This window comes from Leucopleurus acutus, assembly GCF_964270905.1.
Source record: "Leucopleurus acutus genome assembly, chromosome: 1".
Classification (NCBI taxonomy): domain Eukaryota; kingdom Metazoa; phylum Chordata; class Mammalia; order Artiodactyla; family Delphinidae; genus Leucopleurus; species Leucopleurus acutus.
The window spans coordinates 21340619-21361162 of record NC_139142.1 but is presented as its reverse complement, the minus strand read 5'-3'; the positions used below and the strand labels follow the sequence as shown (position 1 = coordinate 21361162).

Genomic DNA, 20544 nt, shown 5'->3' with positions numbered 1-20544 from the left:
AGTAGCTTACAGTAGAATGCAGGGAGGTATGACAGTGACATAATAACACAATAGACTCTTTAACCTATTGTGACAAGTTAGCCATCAAAACAATGACAGCAACCTTATAGAGAGTTAGGGTGTTAAGAGACTACCGAGGGCTTGAGCAGTAGGTGGTCATGAGCTGCATCTTAAATGGGAAGGGAGGGCTCTGAGAAAATGAGCAGAGGGGCAAAGGCATTCGAGGAAGAAGGAGCAGAAATGGCATGTCTAGTTCACAGTGAGTTACGCTCTATTTATCTGAAGAGGGTGGGAGTGAGTTGAGTGCACTGGAAAAGGAGGGGTTGGGACAGTGACAGTTCTCAATTTTAGGATGAGTTTGAACTCCTGAAACTACCCTTTCCATTCCCACAGCCATTGCCTTGGTTCAGCCCCTCAATGTCTCTCATTCAGACAATTACTAGTCAATTACCTCTCTCCCTGCCTTCAGCATTATCCCCTCTAACCTATTATCCAAACTATTATGCCAGCGTGGTCTGCTTAAAACCTGAAGATGCCCATGCCACAGCTCTGCTTAAAAAGTCCTCAGTGGCTCCTTTCTTCCTGTGTTAGCCAGAGTCAGTTTTTGTTGTTTGCAATGAAGAACTCTGATACACAGTACCCTTCCTTGACTCCCACTAATCCCACTTGTTCCTTATCCACCATGTCTTCTGTATGCTGGTAGTATCTTACCTACTCTCATTTATCAAATGATAATGAACCTGTTTGCTAATATGGCTATCATGTCAATTAGCCTGTGAGCTCCCTGAGGAAAGGGACTGGCTTTTGTTCTTGTGGATATCTCCAACTCTTTGACTAGGGTCTGGCATTTAGTAAATGTTTATTGAGTAAATAGCTGAATGAATGAATGGAAGAATGGACAAATTAGCTTGTTTTACCACATAGTAGGTAGCTTCTTCAGGTCTTCTGAGCTGGCAAATGTTTTAGAAAGGTTAATTTAAACACCATGTAGGACTTTCCTGGTGGTGCAGTGGTTAAGCATCCGCTTGCCAATGCAAGGGACACAGGTTTGGGCCCTGGTCCAGGAAGATCCCACATGCAGCGGAGCAACTAAGCCCATGCGCCGCAACTACTGAGTTTGCACTCTACAGCCCGTAAGCCACAACTACTGAGCCCGTGTGCCACAACTACTGAAGCTCACATGCCTAGAGCCCGTGCTCCGCCACAGGAGAAGCCACGGCAATGAGAAGCCCGCACAACGCAACAAAGAGTAGCCCCCACTCGCCACAACTAGAGAAAGCCCGCGCGCAGCAACAAAGACCCAACGCAGCCAAACATAAATAAATAAATAAATTTTTTAAAAAATAAAAAATAAATAAACATTATGTATAAGATAGCTTGGGAAACAACCTGGATACAGGGCAACTTGTCCATTCCCCTTTCTCTTTGATCTAACACTGTGCTATTCAATTCCAACAGCAGCCACTAGACACAGGTAACTATTGAAATGTGGTTAGTCTAAATTAAATTCTTTTATAGTTTCTATTTCTCTGCTGAGATGCCTTTATATTCACTCATTCTGACAATATTTTCCTTTAGTTCTTTGAACATGTTTATAATAGTTTCTTTAAAAGCTTTGTCTGCCAAATCCAACATCTGGACCATTTGGGGATTAGTTTCTATTGACTTTTTTTTTTTTTACTATGGGTAATATTTACCTGTTTCTTTGCACACCTAACAATTGTTGAGGATACATGAAGACATTCTAGATTTGATCTTCCTCTGCAGAGTTGATTTTTGCCATAAGTCAAACTGTCTGCCCACCTTGATCTTGCATAGGCTTGCATAAGCTTCCACTTTGTTGGATGAATCTTTGCAAAGTCAAAGATGTTCCCCAACCTCCTCTAACTACCGCAGGACTCAACTTCCAAACTCAATTTCCCTTGCAATTTTTCTTGACAGCACTTGGCTCTAAGCTAAAGTAGGCCTTACTCTAGGGCAAGTGTTGGCAAACTATAGCAATGAACCAAGTCTGGCCCTCTGCCTTTTTTTGTTTGTTTGCGGTACGCGGGCCTCTCACTGTTGTGGCCTCTCCCGTTGCGGAGCACAGGCTCCGGACGTGCAGACTCAGCGGCCATGGCTCACAGGCCCAGCCGCTCCGCGGCATGTGGGATCTTCCTGGACCGGGGCACGAACCCACGTCCCCTGCCTCAGCAGGCGGACTCTCAACCACTGCGCCACCAGGGAAGCCCTGCCTTTTTTTGTTAAAAAAAAAAAAGTGACACTGGAACAAAACCATGCCCATTCATTTACATGTTGTCTTTGGATGCTTTTGATCTACAATAGCAGAGTTGAGTAGGTATGAGAAATATTGAATGGTTCACAGGGCTTAAAATAATTACCATCTAGCCCTTTATATTAAAAAAAAAAAAAAAGAAATTTACCAACCCTGCTTGAAAGCATAGACTTTTGCCCCTAAGACACAGATTTTCTGTGTCTCTTCTGGATGCTTGGGATATTATTAAGGTGTTAAAAGGTTTTTCCACTGTTTCTGGGCTGGACCACCAGTGTCCCTCAGTATCAGCTGCTTCACCTTTAGTATCTCTGTCCAGTTCTCAACCCTGGAGCCGCCATTTTTGGTAAATCTCATATAGTTTCGACCTGTTCATGGGCACTCTAGCCTGGCCAAGGACTCCCTGGGTACACCCAGAGAGTGCACCCAGGGAGTCCTATTCCCCCCCAGCCCTATGCAACCCTCTCCTCTCTAGTGCACTGCCCTGTGGATTCTAGCTGCTTCAGTTGCCCCAAACTCAGATCTGTGTTTCCTTAGGTCAGCAGGAGTGCTGTGCTCAGCTGAGACTCTAGCATACTCCGCTGCAATCAGGAAACCCTCCCCTGGAAGACAGCCAAGGTGAGCATCAGGCTCACCTCATGAGTTTTCCTTCACTCAGGACGGAAATACTGTGCTTTCTGTTGACCAATACCTGAAAACAGTTACCTGATACATTTTGCCTGGTTTTGTGGTTGTTTACTGCAGAAGGACCAGTTTGTTAACCAGTTATAGCAAGAACTGAAAGTCCTCCCCTGAAACATTCCTTACTGACTTGTGCTCATTTTTAAAAAAAGAAAAAGACACTAGTGCAGATCATCTATACTAGGGTGATTTTATACTGATGTCCTGGAAATATTAATAAGAAGTTTTACAGAACATTTATAAATCATATGAGAAGGAAAGGAGGGTTTCATATAGCCATATGGATTAAATCCATCCCTTCAGAGCTGGGACAATGTTCTATTTTGTTAGGTTAGCTATGCTATAAAATATCATAAAATAATTCTTGCTTGGTTAGAGGTTATTTAAATCTGAGAATTTAGTGATCTTCCTTCTATATCTCTTTGTCATATGTATTCAACTAGACAGTTACTTTAAAAATCTCTGCATCCACTTGTTGGGTTTTGAGGTTACTGACAAATGCTATCCAGCCTGCTATCAGGGGTTTATGCAAATACATCTTAATCTAGATCCTGGTGCCAATTCCAAACTCCAAAGTAAAGCCTCAAATTTTTCCTGGTCAAGGAAAAGCAACTAAAGGTCAAAAGGAAAACTGGGAAGAAAGGAAGAATGGGAAAAAATAAGACTGTGTGAATTCTTTGTATTTCTTTAGAACTTTCTTCTAAAATAAGACATTCAACAAACTTACACTGAGCATCTACTAAGCACTCAGAATTGTGCTCAGTACAGTCATACAAATATCAAGCATGGTTTTACACTCTGCAGCCTCTGTCACAGTGGGCTACAGAAATCACAAAAGTTAGGGCTTCCCTGGTGGCGCAGTGGTTGAGAATCTGCCTGCTAATGCAGGGGACATGGGTTCGAGCCCTGGTCTGGGAGGATCCCACATGGCGCAGAGCAACTAGGCCCGTGAGCCACAACTACTGACCCTGCGCATCTGGAGCCTGTGCTCCGCAACAAGAGAGGCCACCATAGTGAGAGGCCCGCGCACGGCGATGAAGAGTGGCCCCCGCTTGCCACAACTAGAGAAAGCCCTCGCACAGAAACGAAGACGCAACACAGCAAAAATAAATTAATTAATAAACTCCTACCCCCAACATCTTTAAAAAAAAAAAAAAAGAAGAAGAAATCACAAAAGTTTAGTCAAGAAGTTAAAGTAACAATGTTGCTTGCTTCATAAATTCTCAGAATAAGCAGAAGCCTGGAAGGTCTGATTACCCTGTGACAAAGACCTAAATCAGATTAAGGACTTGGAACACTGCTTCTTTTCCTTCTTCTTTAAAATTCTTTTCCTTTGTGAAAGAACAGAGTTCATGTTAGATAGATAATTATTCTATCATGTGATTTTTCTTCAAAATAAACAATCTTGATGGCTGTGCTATCCAACAACTTCATGGTTCCACATTCAGAGTCAAGGATCTATGTCACACTTGACTTGCAAAACAGGTTGCCTCTGATCTTGGTGCATTCCTGAGGCAGTGACCCGTAATGACATCCCTAGGTAGCTGAACAGTATGTCACATTCAGTGAATAACCCTGGTAGGAGGTCAAGCTTTAAAGTTTGTGGAATACTTTCTAGCACCTTGAACTCTTAGAAGATGGCTTACTCCATCTTGTAAACTCATCTCAGCTTACTTCAGTTTACATCTGGAATAGAGATACTAATATCTCCCTGTATGAAAGTAGGAAGTTGGTGTGGATAATTTCCTTTCATCTATATTTTAGATGTTCTATCATGAGACTGTCAGTTTCCTAGGAGTCTATAGGAGTCTTGTGGGTCCCAATGGCCATATTTCCTAAGCATAACCCTAAAACTTTCCAAGAAGCTTAACAAAATATTGTTATTATATTTCTTTGAAGCTGTCATAGATTGTAAACTGCATCTAATTTCAGAGATTATAAAATATTAAAAATTGTATATATACATACATATATTTCTTAGAATCCATGAAATACATTCTTATTTTTATACCAAATACTTACCAAAACCCACAATTAGTATATATTTCCAGGATGCAAAGAAACTCATGGGTAATTTCAATCCATTTTTATAATAACACTGAGATAAGTAAAGCAGAAATTTCTCTCACTTGATAGATAAGGGAACTGGCTCAGAGAGGTTTGCTTGACTAGTCTAAGGTCACACAGCTAACCATGACAGAGGTGGGACAGGATTACAAGTCTCTTAACTCTAAATTCTGCATTTTTTCCACTATACAACATTCTACCTTCCAGAAAACAGGTATAACAGATATGTTAGCTACATCATCAACATCCATTTCCTCTTATCATCCAGCACTGGAGGATAGGTCATTATTGGTTGAGCCAATCACAGTAATTCTTATTCCTGCTTTCCCAGCCTCCCTTGAACCTTTGGGTGGCCACTTGGCTAAGTTCCAGCCAATGAGACATAAATGGAAGTATGGTCAGAAATAAAGCTCTGAGAAGTGTTTTTTATCTATGTTCTGTTTTGCATTCCCAATGAAGATAACAGATATTACTCATGCTGTCCTAATCCTACTCATGTTCTCTTTTTTTCCTGCCTTGAACACAGTCATGATGGCTGGCTGGAGCTACTATAACCACAAGGAAAGGCTAAGAGAATCAAAGAGTCATTGATCCTGATGTCATTGAGCCACTGAACCAGAATCAATAATCACTCATCTCTATATATATTGTTATGTGAAAAAAAAATTTTGGTTTAAGTTATTATAATCAAGTTTTCTGATACTTACAGGCAAATGCAATTCTAATAAAATAAGAGAGAGAAATTGTGGCAAGCAAAATTCTATGATGACTCCCATAACCTCCACACCCTGGTGTTACTATTGTGATTATGTCATAGTACATGGCAAAAGGGATTTTGCAAATACAATTAAGGTTACTAATCAATTGACCTTAAGATAGGGTGACTATCCATGCAAGCTTAAGCTAATCAACGAGCCCTTTAAAAGGAGAGAGTTTTCTCTGGCTGGTAGCAGAAGAGGAAGTCAGAGAGATTCAAAGTGTGAAAGGAAGGTTCCCCACTGCTGAGATGGAGGCCACAGGGCAAGGATCTGAGGGCAGCCTCTAGGACTGAGAGTGGTACCCAGCTGAGAGCCAGAAAGATAAAGGAGACAACAATCCTACAACCACAAAAAAATTGAATTCTCTCAACAAAAGTCACAAGCTTAGAGGAGATCCTGAGTTCCAGGTGAGAACACAGTGACCAACCCTTAATTCCAGCCTGTCACATACTGGGCGGAGGATCCACCCAGGCTGTGCCAGCGCTACAGTTTAAAAATGGGACAAAAGATACAAGATGTGGTTAAGGTTCTCGGAAGAGAGGACGCGGTTAAGAAGGCACATCTTAGGGCCCAACCTGGACTTATTGAATCAATTCTGGGAGTGGATTTCAGGAATCTGCATTTCAGCAAGCTCTTCAGAGGAAAGGTCAAGTGAAGACAAGTGGCGTGTGCTCTATAAGAGAGCTTTTACCAGAAACTGAACTGTACCAGAACCTTGATCTTGGACTCTCCAGCCTCCAGAACTTGTGTTTACTGATCCATCTCCAGGGCCACCGCCATGTCCAGCCGGGGTGGGAAGAAGTCCACTAAAAGTCCCGGTCCGCCAAGTCAAAAGTCATCTTCCCTGTGGGCTGGATGCTGCGGTACATCAAGAAAGGCCACCCCAAGTACAGGATCGGAGTGGGTGCGCCTGTGTACATGGCCGCCGTCCTAGAGTACCTGACAGCGGAGATTCTGGAGCTGGCTGGCAATGCAGCAAGAGACAAGAAGGGCCGGGTCATGCCCCGGCACATCCTGCTGGCCGTGGCCAACGATGAAGAGCTGAATCAGCTGCTAAAAGGAGTCACCATCGCCAGCGGGGGAGTGTTACCAAACATCCATCCAGAGTTGCTAGCGAAGAAACAAGGATCCAAAGGGAAGTTGGAAGCCATCATCATACCACCCCCAGCCAAAAAGACCAAGTCTCCGTCCCAGAAGAAGCCCGTGTCTAAGAAAGCAGGGGGCAAGAACAGGGCCTGGAAATCCAAGAAGCAGGGAGCAGTCAGCAAGGCAGCCAGCGCTGACAGCATGACCGAGGGCACACCCGCCGATGGCTTCACTGTGCTCTCCACCAAGAGCCTCTTCCTCGGCTAGAAGCCAAACCTTATTCACAGTGAAATCAGTAATTTAGCCGGCTTTGAGGTGGAGGCCATAATCAATCCTACCAATGCTGACATTGACCTTAAAGATGAACTAGGAAACACGCTGGAGAAGAAGGGTGGCAAGGAGTTTGTGGAAGCTGTTCTGGAACTCCGGAAAAAGAACGGGCCCTTGGAAGTAGCTGGAGCCGCTGTCAGCGCAGGCCATGGCCTGCCCGCCAAGTTTGTGATCCACTGTAACAGTCCCATCTGGGGTGCAGTGTGAGGAACTTCTGGAAAAGACAGTGAAGAACTGCTTGGCCCTGGCGGATGACAAAAGCTGAAGTCCATCGCCTTTCCATCCATCGGCAGCGGCAGAACGGTTTTCCGAAGCAGACGGCAGCTCAGCTGATCCTGAAGGCCACCTCCAGTTACTTCGTGTCAACAACGTCCTCTTCCATCAAAACGGTGTATTTTTGACAGCAAGAGTATAGGCATCTACGTGCAGGAAATGGCCAAGCTGGTTGCCAATTAGGCTGAGGAACTGCAGAACCAGGCCGCACCGTGCCCCCGCCTCCAATTTGAAAGAAAGAAAAGAAAAAAAAAAAAAAAAAAGATTCCCTCCACTCCTAGTGGGAGGCAGGAACCCTTTCATTTTTTTCAGTTTTGCTCATCTAGGGAAAATAAGGTTTTGGTTTCCAGTTTAATTGTTTTTGACCTTCTAAAATGTTTTTACGTTAGCACTGATAGTTGACATTACTGTTGTTAAGCACTGTGTTCCAGACCGTGTCTGACTTTAGTGTAACCTAGGAGATTTTATAGTTTTATTTTAATGAACTCCTGCTTGACGCAGAGCAGCGGGGAGAGCAGTGTCTTCTACGTGGGGCAGAGTTCAGGAAGCCCACTTTGTAACCGTGTGTCGTGGTGCTTTATTGTATACCCAGTGGCATTCTTTTTACTATAATGTTCCTTTTTTTCCCCTCAAGAAGAAAAATCATGAACTTGCAGCAGACTTAATTTTTGTTTACTTTTTGTCTTAATGATGGATTTGAAAATGAAAGATTTAAAAGGCAGAACAGAATCTGTTGTCCTTAATTATATTTGGAATTCGTGTGAATTGATTTAGTAAAATGTTAAACTGTTAAAAAAAAATGGGAGAATTAATTCTAGAGCTCAGAATCTCAAGGGCCTGGGCATTGCCTTCTTTAGACAATTTCCAAACATGGATAAGGGACTGAATTTCAACAAAAATCAACTATTGCCCATAGTACGGAGTAAATTAAAAAACAATACAGTAGCAAAATACCACTAAGCTTTACATGTAGCACTTTGGAACATATTACATGGATTTCTCTCTCTAGAAAGTTTAATTTCTTTTTCTGCCTTGCTTACTTAGGCCACTGCAAAATTAGCTTGCCTTCCACAGACAAGGAGCAAAGCTGAAAGGGTGATCATTTTCAGTGCAAAATGTTAAACAACAATTTTGGGTGCCTTTCCTTTGAAAATCAGGAGGCCAACAAACATTCAACCAGTTTTCTGGAGAAGGAATGATGATATCATGCCAATGACTCTTCAATTAGGGATGTTAGCATTTTGGAAGGTGTCAGAGGTGGGATGAAGGAAGAATGAGTACAAAGGAAGGAAAGTAAAAGTAGAACCAATTGTGGAATCACCAAACTCTTTCTAAAAATAGGATATGTAGGTACTTCCATGGTGGTACAGTGGTTAAGAATTCACCCTCCAAGGCAGGGGACTTGGGTTCGATTCCTGGTCAGGGAACTAGATCCCACATGCTGCAACTAAGGAGCACACATGCCGCAACTAAGACCTGGTGCAACAAGGATAAATTAAATAAATAAAAATTAAAAATAAATGTTTCCAAAAAATAAAAAAAATAAAATAGGATATGTATTAATTCATCCAACAAATTGTTAGTAAAGACCTGTTAGATATTCAGGTTACAAAATAGATAGATACAGACCCTGCCTTCAAGGGGTTTCTATCCAAGAGGGGAAAACAGGGACGGGACAAGTCAACTATAAACAAATAAGAATCCTGCAAATCGATAAATGGTTCAGACAAGGAATAGCAAGGGATCCTATAATATATACGGTGATAGGAGCGCTCTCTGAAGAGGTTACATTTAACTACTACCTGAAGGATGAGAAAACCCAGACCATGACAAGAAGTACAGTGTATTCATGGTAGAAAAGACCAAAGACACAAAGAGTCTGAGATGGGAAAAAATTAACAAGAAGAAAAAAAAAGAAAAAACTTGAACTGAGCATAGAGGGAGCAAGGAGGATGGGGCATGGGATAAGGTTGCAAAGGTAGTTCACTTTATGAACTATGTAGATATGGGGTCTTGTGAGCCAGATTTAGATGTTTAGATTTCATTCTAAGCACAATGAAAAGCCAATGAAGGATTTAAAGAAGAGTAACAAAATTCAATTTGCCTCTTTAGAAGCTGAGTGGAGAACAGATTGGAAGAGGAAAGAATGGAAGCAAAGAGAACAATTAGGAAGCTACTGTACTAGTTGAGACAAAAGACAATGAAACAACTAAAGTATCCATCAACAGATGAATGGATAAACAAAATGTGGTATATACATACAATGGAATATTATTCAGTCTTAAATAGGAAGGAAATTCTGACATATGCTATAACACTGATGAACCTTGAGGACATGTGCTAAGTGAAATAAGCCTGTCACAAAAGGACAAATATTATACTATTCCACTAATATGAGGTACCTAGAGTAGTTGGATTCATAGCAACAGAAAGTAGAATGGTGGCTGCCAGGGGCTGGAGTGGGGTGGGGAGAAAGGGAGTTATTATTTAATGGGTACAGAGTTTCAGTTTTGAAAGACGAAAAGTGCTCTGGAGATGGATGGTGGTGATGATTGCACAACAATGTGAATGTACCTAATTCCACAGAACAATACACTTAAAAAAGGTTAAATGATAAATTTTTTGTTATATATATTTTAACACTATGATGCTCCAGCCAAGCCCTAGGACCCTGTGACTCCAAATGGACAGAAAAGAGAAGGGAGCCCAAGTTCGGGAGAGCTGCCATGCTCTGTCCCTCAATACAAGGGCATGTAGGAGCCAGAGGTCCTGGACCAAGCAGGCCACTCTATAGCTAGCTGCTTAGAAAAAGGTTGGAAATGCGGCTTTTCTCTATGAGATTCTTTGAATCTCAGGCTTGGGTGGAAAAAATGAAAATGCTGCTAAACAACTCAGTAAATACAGAAACAAATGTCCTTGGTGATAACTCTATCAGCAGGAGAGGCGCAAGTACCAGGCATTCCATAACAAGGGCAGGAATTTCCTGAAACCACAGACAATTTTACAATTTTGAATAATTATTAAGCGAGATAATGTGGGTGAGAGTGCTCTGTAGACTGCAGAGCATGATTCAAAAAGTAAGCTCTGCATATTTTTGTCAATCAAGGAGAATGTGGAAAGGGATAGGGGCCCAGAAAACAAAGTCTGGTGCTTTGCAGACTCTCCTGGGGCCACCAACCATTCTTCCCCATGGCTGGTCAGGGAAGCAAAGGCACAGGGAAGGGAGCAGCTGCAGTGCCTCTTGCTTTCTAACAGTGATGCCCACAGCCCTATCTCCTACCTCCTTGCCCTGGACCCAAGGACTACGTATGTGCAGGCTCACCTTTGTCATCTCACGGATCATCTCCTTTGTTCCTCCCACCATCCTTCTGAGGTAGGTACTCTTAGTACTAATCAAAAAATTTCATTTTTGAGATGACAAAGCTGAGTAAAGAGAAGTTAAGTAACTCACTCAAGGCCAGAGAGCTAGTAAATGGCAGTGCTGGGATCCCAACCCAAACTGCTCTGACTTTGTAGACTTTTCTCAAACAATTCATAGACTCATTCAACCAACCAACCAACAAGAAATAAGAGCTTAAAATGTTAGACTTTCCTGGCGGTGCAGTGGTTAAGAATCCGCCTGCCAATGCAGGGTACACAGGTTCGAGCCCTGGTCCGGGAAGATCCCACATGCCGCGGAGCAACTAAGCTCTTGCATCACAACTACTGAGCCTGCGCTCTAGAGCCTGCGAGCCACAACTACTGAGCCCGTGTGCCACAGCTACTGAAGCCCACGTGCCTAGAGCCCGTGCTCTGTAACAAGAGAAGCCACTGCAATGAGAAGCCCACGCACCGCAACGAAGAGTAGGCCCCACTCCACAACTAGAGAAAGCCCACGCACAGCAACGATGACCCAACACAGCCAAAAACAACACAAATAAATAAATATATTTTTTTAAAAAAGCACTTACTATGTTCCAAGTCCTGACTCTGTGCTAGACGTTAGGAATAGAGAAGTAGATAATACAGAATCCAGAAAGGTCAATTAGCCAATGGCCTCATACTCACAAAGGACTTTAAATACTAATAAAAACGAAAGCACATGTTTCTTCACAGAAATACACTGAAAGGATTGAAAGATGTGCCTCCAACCTTAAATGCATGTCCCATTACAAAACCACCCTTCACAGAGAGTTTAATGAGTATCATTTATAGCTCCTATAGTTACCTTGTATGTAGCAAAATTATATTACAATGTGGGTTTCTGTGCGTATGAGTATACACTGAACATTTGAATTTCGTTCATGCAAATATACAAAAAAGGTCCTAATACTTTTCTAACCCTGTCTTAGAAGTTTTTCAGTCTTTACTATACTGAGAACCTCAGAACAGGAAGGAATATTGGTCTTTCTCCCCTATGTCAAAGAGGTCCTGAACTTGAAATAACCCAGGGGTTACTATGGAGGACCACCAAAGGTCACAGGAGTGGGATGCGGTCACCCAGGGAGGCTTCTTGCAAGAGGCTATATCTAGCCTGGGTCTTAGGAAAATGAACAGCACAAGCTCTGCAGTCAGGCAGGCCAGGTCCCCCCATCGTTAACTGTAAACATGGGCATGTCTCAAACTCTCTAAACCTGAATTTCACCTAGTATTGATAGTTTCAGAGATTCCTGTAAGGATGAAAAAAGATGCTGCATGTCAGACTTTCAGCACAGTAAATACTATAAGTGCTCCATTAATGTTATGTAGCACCGTTATTATTTCCACTAATAAAGGGTGAGTAGGAGAAACAAGGCACGAACTTGCTGATTTCATTCCTGTGGTCCTGACATTCAGGAAGTGAAAGTGGAGGAAGGGGGAAATCTTAGAAATTTGGGGAAAAAAGGAAGTAGTGGTGTGAGCTTCAGCCTGAGACAGGAAACAGCCTGCTCATCTGGATGTGGGCCACTCGTTGGCCTGGAAAGGTCTAGTGAAAGAAGGTACCATAGGCGGGACACCACGTTGGGCGACTTTGGGACCCCATTTATGTGGTCACCTATGTGAGTGGTGTCTATGCAGTGTGAATCGCACAACCTGTGTAGCAGAAGGCAGCAACCTTCCCAGATGGGCGCTCGAAGGGTCCCTGAACAGAAGACTCCGCTGCGAGAGGCACCAGGCAGGGTGTCCCGCTGCTGGTGTGTCCAGATCAGCTGGGCTGTCTCAGTTCATGGCGGGGCAGCAGTATTACCTGCACTGCCACCAACCTCTTTGGACCTTATGCAAACCCTACCTAAAGGAGTCCAGCTGGGACAACAGAATGTGGGATTATTGCAATTTACAGCACAGCTACAGGAACACGGAACTTTCATTTTAGAAGCTCCTGCCAATGGTCCCTATACCAAGAATAACAAGGATTAGAGGAAATAGAGCTCTAGGCCATAGATCTCAAGCTCGATGGGTGGCTCTATAATAAAGTGAGCTCAATATGGATTTGTGTAGAAAAACACAGAGCTTTATTCCCCCCAGGTAGATGACAAAGAGGAAAACTATATCCCTATCCTTCTTTTGTGGAAATGAAACTTTCCTCCTGGGCTGAACTGCCAACTCCTCTTTAGTCTTTCTACTGCCATGTTCAGCATCCCTACTGCCCAGAAGCCCTCCCCAGCACTCCATCCCCTCCCAAATAACACTCCCACAGCGCAGTGCTGCACAACTCTGGGTGGCGCCATTCACCCACGAAGCAATGGGGACCCTGCCCCTTATCTGAATGCTGCCCTACGGGTGTAAATTCCAGCAGCCCTGAAATAGCACACGCCCTCCCACCTCAACATCCACACTTTAGAAAAAGAAAGGAAATGTCGAATGTTCAGGAGGAAACCTCCACTGGGAAAGAAGATGAAAGTAACTGGCTATAGCCATAAGAATCCTTGGGCTTATTCTTCACTCACCAGTGAAGCAACAGTGATAGGAAATAATAATTAAGCCTGGGTAATCAGGAGAATGGCAGCTGAACTGAGGGCAGAGAAGGTCCCAGTAAATAGCCTAGGGAAATTAGGAGTGTGGAATTAATTGGGACTGGGGGTGGGAAATGAGGTAATTTAGGATACGTTGAGATTCAAGGATTGTGAAACCAGAAGGTAGGTGTAGAAGATGTAGATTTGGGGCCTAGAGAAAAATTAGGGGTAAAAAGTTAGATTTTAGAGTCATTTTAAAAATGAAGATATATGAAGCCAAGGGAGTGAATAGGTTATCAATGGAGGAAGTAAAAAGACAAAAAAGACGTCTGACTCTTGGATTGTGTGGTGAGAGGAACTAAAGCGGGGGGCGGGGGGGGGTGGGCAGAGTGTCTGTCAGATGGTTAGAGAAAAAACAGAGGCCTCTAGGATCATGAAGACAAGAGAGAATTTTCAAGGTAAGTTTCTCTAGTGTTAAATGCTGTAAAGAGACATTTATGGGGCATGGATGGTCACTGCTGACCCTTAAGAAAGTTAACTGGAGTGGTGGCTCCTTGAGGGATGGTCCATGCCCTTTCTCACAGTACTGCCAAAGCTCCAGGCCGGCTACACAGAAGGAAAGCAACAAGCATTTGTGGAATAAAGTAAGGCGGCTAGACTGGAAGCCCGATTGCAAGGAGTTAATAATATACCACGATCGGACTTCCCCGGTGGCATAGTGGTTAAGAATCTACCTGCCAATGCAAGGGACATGGATTCATGCCCTGGCCCGGGAAGATCCCACATGCCGCAGAGCAACTAAGCCCATGCGCCACAACTACTGAGCCTGTGCTTTAGAGCCCACGAACCACAACCACCGAGCCCGAGTGCCACAACTACTGCAGCCCACGTGCCTACAACCTGTGCTCCGCAACAAGAGAAGCCACCGCAATGAGAAGCCCGCGCACCACAACGAAGAGTAGCCCCAGCTCACCGCAACTAGAGAAAGCCCGCGTGCAGCAACGAAGACCCAACACAGCCAAAAATAAATATTTTTAAAAAATAATAATAATATACCATGATCACAGTTTAAAGTTTTACGACTCTTAATAGAGCTTTTGTGAAAAGAAGGCAAAAAATATCAGCGTACACATTGTTAATCCCGATTACAAGCATCTATGGAGGAAGTACTTTTCTATTTACCTGGCACAAACTGAAACTTGCCTCGGGGAGGGGGGAAGCTCTTTCCTGGGATCTTCCCTGGCATGAATTCTCTGAATGACCGTAACAAAATTGCAAAACTTTGCCGCTTTCGTTTCCACAAATTTATTAATTGGGGATTGATATAAATTTATTGAAAATACCTGGAAGATGAGAAATAGACTTACCTGGTCTCAGACTCTATGTGGTTCTCACATGTTCTCCAACAAAATATTTAGCAGGTAAACACTACTTCCATGGAAGCTTTTTACCAGGCCCTCCCACCTGTATTAGCAAGATTAAAACTAGGACTGAGACTTACCAAGAAAACACCTCTTAAAAACCCAATAAAACCTAAGAACTACAAAATCTCACCTTAAATTTGTTTTCTATATAGAGATGAACACTCTCTTATTCTCAAGTTGTATTTTAAAAATAGATAGTAACTATAGCAAATATCTTTTGACTGCTTCCTCTGTAAGACACTGTGCTGAGGGCCTTACATGCATAATCTTATCTAGGCTTTACACAGTTTATAACAGTGCTATAATCAATGTCTGCTTTTCAGATAAGAAAACCAAGGCTTGGATCTTTCTCAAGGCCACACAAGTAGTAACTGGAGCTAGACTTTAAACCCAGAATATATCACAAATCCTCATAAGGATGTATAATATTCCACGGCATCACTGACATTTAAAGATACATGTTTGTTTGTTTTTTTAATTAGAAAGATATCTTCAAATAAGAAATCATGGAACAGATGGCCAGCCTGCACAGGAATGAGGTCACAGGTTCCAAATGATGGATCTTGTTCTACTAATGAACCCATCTTCCCAGTTCCCCTAAATGAGGGGGTCCAATGCAGCATGGACAAGGAAGGATAAGGGGTACATGACTGCAGGCTCAGACTCCCAGCTAAGGCATGACAGATCCATACACTAGAGACCACCTGGCCTGTGGTGTTCCTTTCTCTTCTACCTTTATTGGCCCATTTTTCTAGAGAAATGGTGGTAGTTTGAATGTATGTTAGGCTGGATTCCTCAGAAAATAGAGCCTGAGACCAAGCTTCTATGCCAGGGCTTTAGAGCAATCCCAGGGAAGCAAGAGTGAGGGAAGAAGAGAAATGAGGCAGCAAAAGCAAATGTACGACGGAGTGGGACTGGCTGTGACTTCACGAGAATCATAGCTTCGTGCTCGGTCATACGGGATGTCCCCAGAGAGGCTGTTAGGAACCGCAGCATCTCAAAAGCTTCCATCGGAGGAAATGGTGCTAGCAGAGGGAATGAATCTGCCAGCTCCTGCTTGTTTCTTGTTCCCCATTAGTCAAAGTTCACTCCATGGTGACCCAACTTCCCCACACGATTGGGATGTATCATCTGGTCCCTTTGGCAGCAGATGGGGAGGCCAGATCCCATACCCTGCAGGGTGGTTCTTCATTTGAGTCCAGAAGTGGTGGGAGGAACCCCAGCATGGCCTTGGATGGCAGGATGGTAGAGGCCAGTAGAGCTGGGCACCACTGCATCTAAGAGACAGGTGGGGCTAAGAGAATCTGAGGTGGTACCTAAGCAGAAGCCAACACAGGAAGGTTAAACCTAGGCAGGAATCAATGCTGGTATGCAATCCCACATACACAGAACACAGAGAAGATGATCTATAGGTCTTTTTGAACTCTGGGCTATTTGTGCTCATTGAGTTTCTGCAGGTGTCATAGGACATCACCCATTAATTTCTTCACCCATTCAATAGCATTTATTCAGCAGCTCCTATTGCTAGGCGTATTCTAGTGAAATCCTAGGGATAGAGAGCGGGCTAAGACCCAGACCCTGCCTGGCAGAGGGAGACAGGCAAACAAAAGATGATCACAATACAGTGTGATCAGAGCTACCCCAGGGGAACCCAGCAGTGCCATGAGCACACAGAGGAGTCGCACCTCGCCCAGTCTTGGGGTCAGCGAAGAATAACTGAGGGAAGATGACACCTGGGCAGAGGCTTGAAAGGTGAACAGAAAGTAGAGGCAGGGGGAAAGGACTTGCAGTAATAGCATCTATAAGAACAAAACAGGACAATACAATATGGTCAATTAGAGGGTGCCATTTTACTTAGCCCTGTTTAAATGGATTGTGTTAACATGCAAAGCCACTGTTTGTTACCAATAAAGGGTGCACAACGGACATTCCTGGCTCTTACATTCATCCCCAGACCTCCCTCCTACCTAACCCCCCGCCGAACATCACCCATCACTGACCCCAACTCCCAAAGTATGTATCAGGGATGGGTTAGGATCTGGAGATAAGGCATGGTATGAGGGAAGATGGGGCTGAGAAATGGGGTTCAAGTTCAAAGATTCAGGGTTAGTGTTAGAAAAGGGGTGAGAGGTGGGGAGGGGGTGATGCAGAGCTGAAGTGATGGTATCTGTTTTGTACATGACTTAGAACCTTGAAGTGTATGATTTTTAATAAGTCCCCCACTCCAAACAGCTGTAATAAAGTGTAATGTGTTCATACAAAGTCTCGGAGATGAATAAAAACTTGCTGTGTTTTCTGAACTATAGATAATTCAGTTTGACTGAAGCAATGAGTCAGATGGAGAGTAGTAAGAGAAGAGGCTGGCAAGACTGGGAGTCAGGTCAGACAGAGCCTTGCAGGCCATGCCAAGAAGGTTGGGTTTTGCCATAAAAGCAATGGAGATCAATTAAACAATTTTAAATGAGGAAATAACATGATTCAGTTGTATTTTACAAAGATCATTCTGGAAGCAATGAGGAAGGTGGATTGCAGGGTGGGAAGACCAGCTAGTAATTATAGTGATCAGGCATTGCAAGCTGAGGGATAAAAAGGGGGGATGTTTTTTATGAGCCATTTAAGATGTAAGATCATCAAGACATGGGGAGAAAGTCTATTTGGGGCTCATTTAGATTGAGGGAGTAGTGGTGGGTGGATAAAAAGGATCCTGAAAAACTGGATAGATTTTTGTGCTATTCACCAAGATGAGGACTTTAGGGGGAAGAATACTTGAGGGGTGGTAGGGTATGATGAGTTCAATTTTAGACCTGATGAGTTTGATGGGCGTACGGGACAACCACATTGAGATGTCTATGGGTCCTGTTCAATAGACAGGTTGAGAGCTCAGAAGAATTGAGATGAGCGTTCATCACGCAGACTGACAGGTCACCCAGAGAGAATGTATAATATGAGGAGAAGCAAGAACCAAGGGTGGGAAGATCAACATTTACATGCTGGACTCAGGATAAACAGCCCGGCAGGAGTTCACTATAGACGCCTTCTCCTGTCACATTGTGGAGGCCAGGGCCAAAGTCAACCTCCCAATTGCAGGGAAACTCAACCCAGTTCGCTTAGAATCAAGAGGAAGACCAGGTAAAAGAGACATTAGTGTTCACTTCACCTAGTGAACTCTTCAGGTAATACAGAGTTCAGGGAGCTCTGGAGGCTCCAGGATAAGACACAGAGAGGGAGAAGAACAGGAAGCATTCGACAGAAGCACAGGAGTCGTACATTTCTGGATTTCCAGCTTTCCAGCACTGGAGGAAGTAAAACCTTCCTCATCTTTCTGCAGCAGGGGCTTCACCTAAGATGTTTTAAACACTGGTACTTCCACTACATATGCAATTCATCCATCAGGAAGGGGTCTCCAGTTAAGGCCAAGGCCAGGATACACTCTGGGCCTCCCCCTAGAACTTCTTAACCATTGTTGTTGTTTTTTTTTGAAGTATGACTCTCTGGATTTATTTGAGATATAAATTAAGTCTTCATCTCTGGGTAAAAAACACATACATGCAACATTCTGTTTAATTTCAGGACATCTTTCCTAAGGTCCCTCCATGAATGCCCTAGGGATCTCCATACTCCCTGCTAAAAGCTCCACCCTAGAACAATTTATCTAGCTCCTGTCACTTTCAGACCTTTCCAAACTAAGCAAAATCATTCCAGAGGAGCACAGCAGAAGGAAGCCAGGCACTGTGGCTTCTACTGACCCTGAACTGATAATTCCTTATTTCCATTTTCAGTAATGCAGAGGATATCTCCTTCCCTTTTCTAAGAATCCCTCCCCTCCCTCTTGCCCCAGCAAAACAGACACACAGGCATAAAACCAAAACAGCCCAGCCAAACACTAAAAACTCAGGCTACCGCAGTGGGCCTCACAGGCTGCAGCTACAGCCGGGCCCTGGGCTGATTGCAACGTTATTCCTGTGAAGCAGGCCCCTCACAAACAAGAGACCTCCCAGTTCACACTGCTGACGAAGGCAGGGGTACGTGAGCATCTCCAATGGCCAGAGACAGCGGCAAGGAACAGGGCACACAGGGTGGGTCTCACACAGTGTGAAAGTTGAAGAAGTATCTGTTCACTGAGGGCTGGCCCTGCTTTTGTAGAGCAGGTCTTGGGTTTTGATGGGTGACATTCACTGTTGACACCTGGCACATTTTTACAGATTGTAAATAGAGAGAGCAGATATGTTAAGTATTATGACTTGTAGACAAAATAATCCTCACATTATAAAACGTGAGCAACTCAGCACCTTGAAATGGTGACAACACACCCATCTCCACACTCCTAGTGTACTTCCTTCTTTTAAATTTATTTTTCTAATTTTTATTTATCTACCTACCTACTTATTTATTTATTATAAAAGGAATACAATCTCACTAAACAAAATTTGGAAAATATAGAAAACCAATATAACCACTGGTGTACTTCTGAAATGATATGATTTCTAAAAATTCCCTTTGCATGTACCTTTTCAGCTTCCCAGGGACACTTCTATTGTTTAAGGGTAAAGAGTTCCTTTGGGTTGCGGGGGGGAGAGGCTGTCACCATAGACAAATGGGACAGAATCCTTTGACCTTGTGACTGCCTGGGCTCTCACCTCATGGCTAAGAATTATTTATTCTATTGTTTTTTCCAAGTTGACGGAAATTTCCCACAGTTTATGCCTATTCTCCTTACTTCCTCAACCTGAAAGACCAGAAAGAAAAATGTAATCACTGCAAACTCTTGCCTATTAATTCTTCTGCTTTGGTTATAATGTTTTCTTTCAGTCCTCACACCACCCACCTCCATCTGGAGAAGGTTTCTCAAAAATTCTAGCAGAGATTTAGACACCAACCACAACGTTACATATATTTGGTCCCGTCACCACTAATAGTAGTATTTCTTTTGGTAGACGTCTCGCTGACAGTAACTCTTGCAAAACAGAAAAGCCACAAATTCGTTGCATATAAACCACATATGCAAACACGGCAGACATTCTAATTAGAGAATTGAGAGACAAGACTTCAGAATTTCATTCGCCCTATCTCTTGGTTCTTACTGAGCTTTGAGAGTGAGACTTGTTTAAAAACTTCAGAATTGTATTATTTGCTGAGTGAAAACCCAGTGTCTTAGATGCATTTTCCAACCAAGTGTAAAACTCGAATTTAAAACAGTCGGGAGGATCAGTTCATTTATTGGAAAAGAGTGAGAACTTTCTTACCCGGCTCATAGTGGTAAAGAGTACGTATGATGAGGTTAGCATATATAATACTGAAACACTGACACTGCCAGGGATATCCATTTTTTTCCGTGTTTCTGTTTTCAGGTCTCTGACGGCTTGTGCGTCTGTGATTCACATACCAGTTGCCACATCTACAGGCCAGATCTGATCTTTGGATGCAGTGTTTCAATTACAGAGGAAGTATAAGTGGCTGACATGTAAAATTTACTGCAGTACCTCCTTGACCTCACTCTTTTATTTTTAATAAAAAGAAGGAAGGAAAATAGCAGCAGTGTGGGTTAAATTAAAATGTGGTTTCCACCTCAGGCAAAATTCAAAGGGCTTTAAAAATTCCTCACTTCTCACACATTGGCACAAACAGGGAGAATTTCACAGTGATAAAGCGATTAACAGCTTCACAGCATTAATACAGCTGCACTTACTGAGCCCTCAAATCTCTGAGATGGGCATTTTTACTACCAGTTCCCATCTCAAGAT

At 43.2% G+C, this 20544-nt stretch overlaps 1 protein-coding gene and 1 pseudogene across 2 annotated transcripts in view; one reads left to right on the top strand and one right to left on the bottom strand.

Moving 5' to 3' along the window:
• Nucleotides 1-20544, bottom strand: part of STON2 (stonin 2) — a 147870-nt gene that overhangs the window by 117570 nt on the left and 9756 nt on the right. The gene's annotated exons all lie outside the window — the stretch shown is intronic.
• On the top strand, nucleotides 6557-7990 carry LOC309971562 (core histone macro-H2A.1-like; annotated as a pseudogene). Its single transcript has one exon. The product of its transcript is annotated as a core histone macro-H2A.1-like (transcript).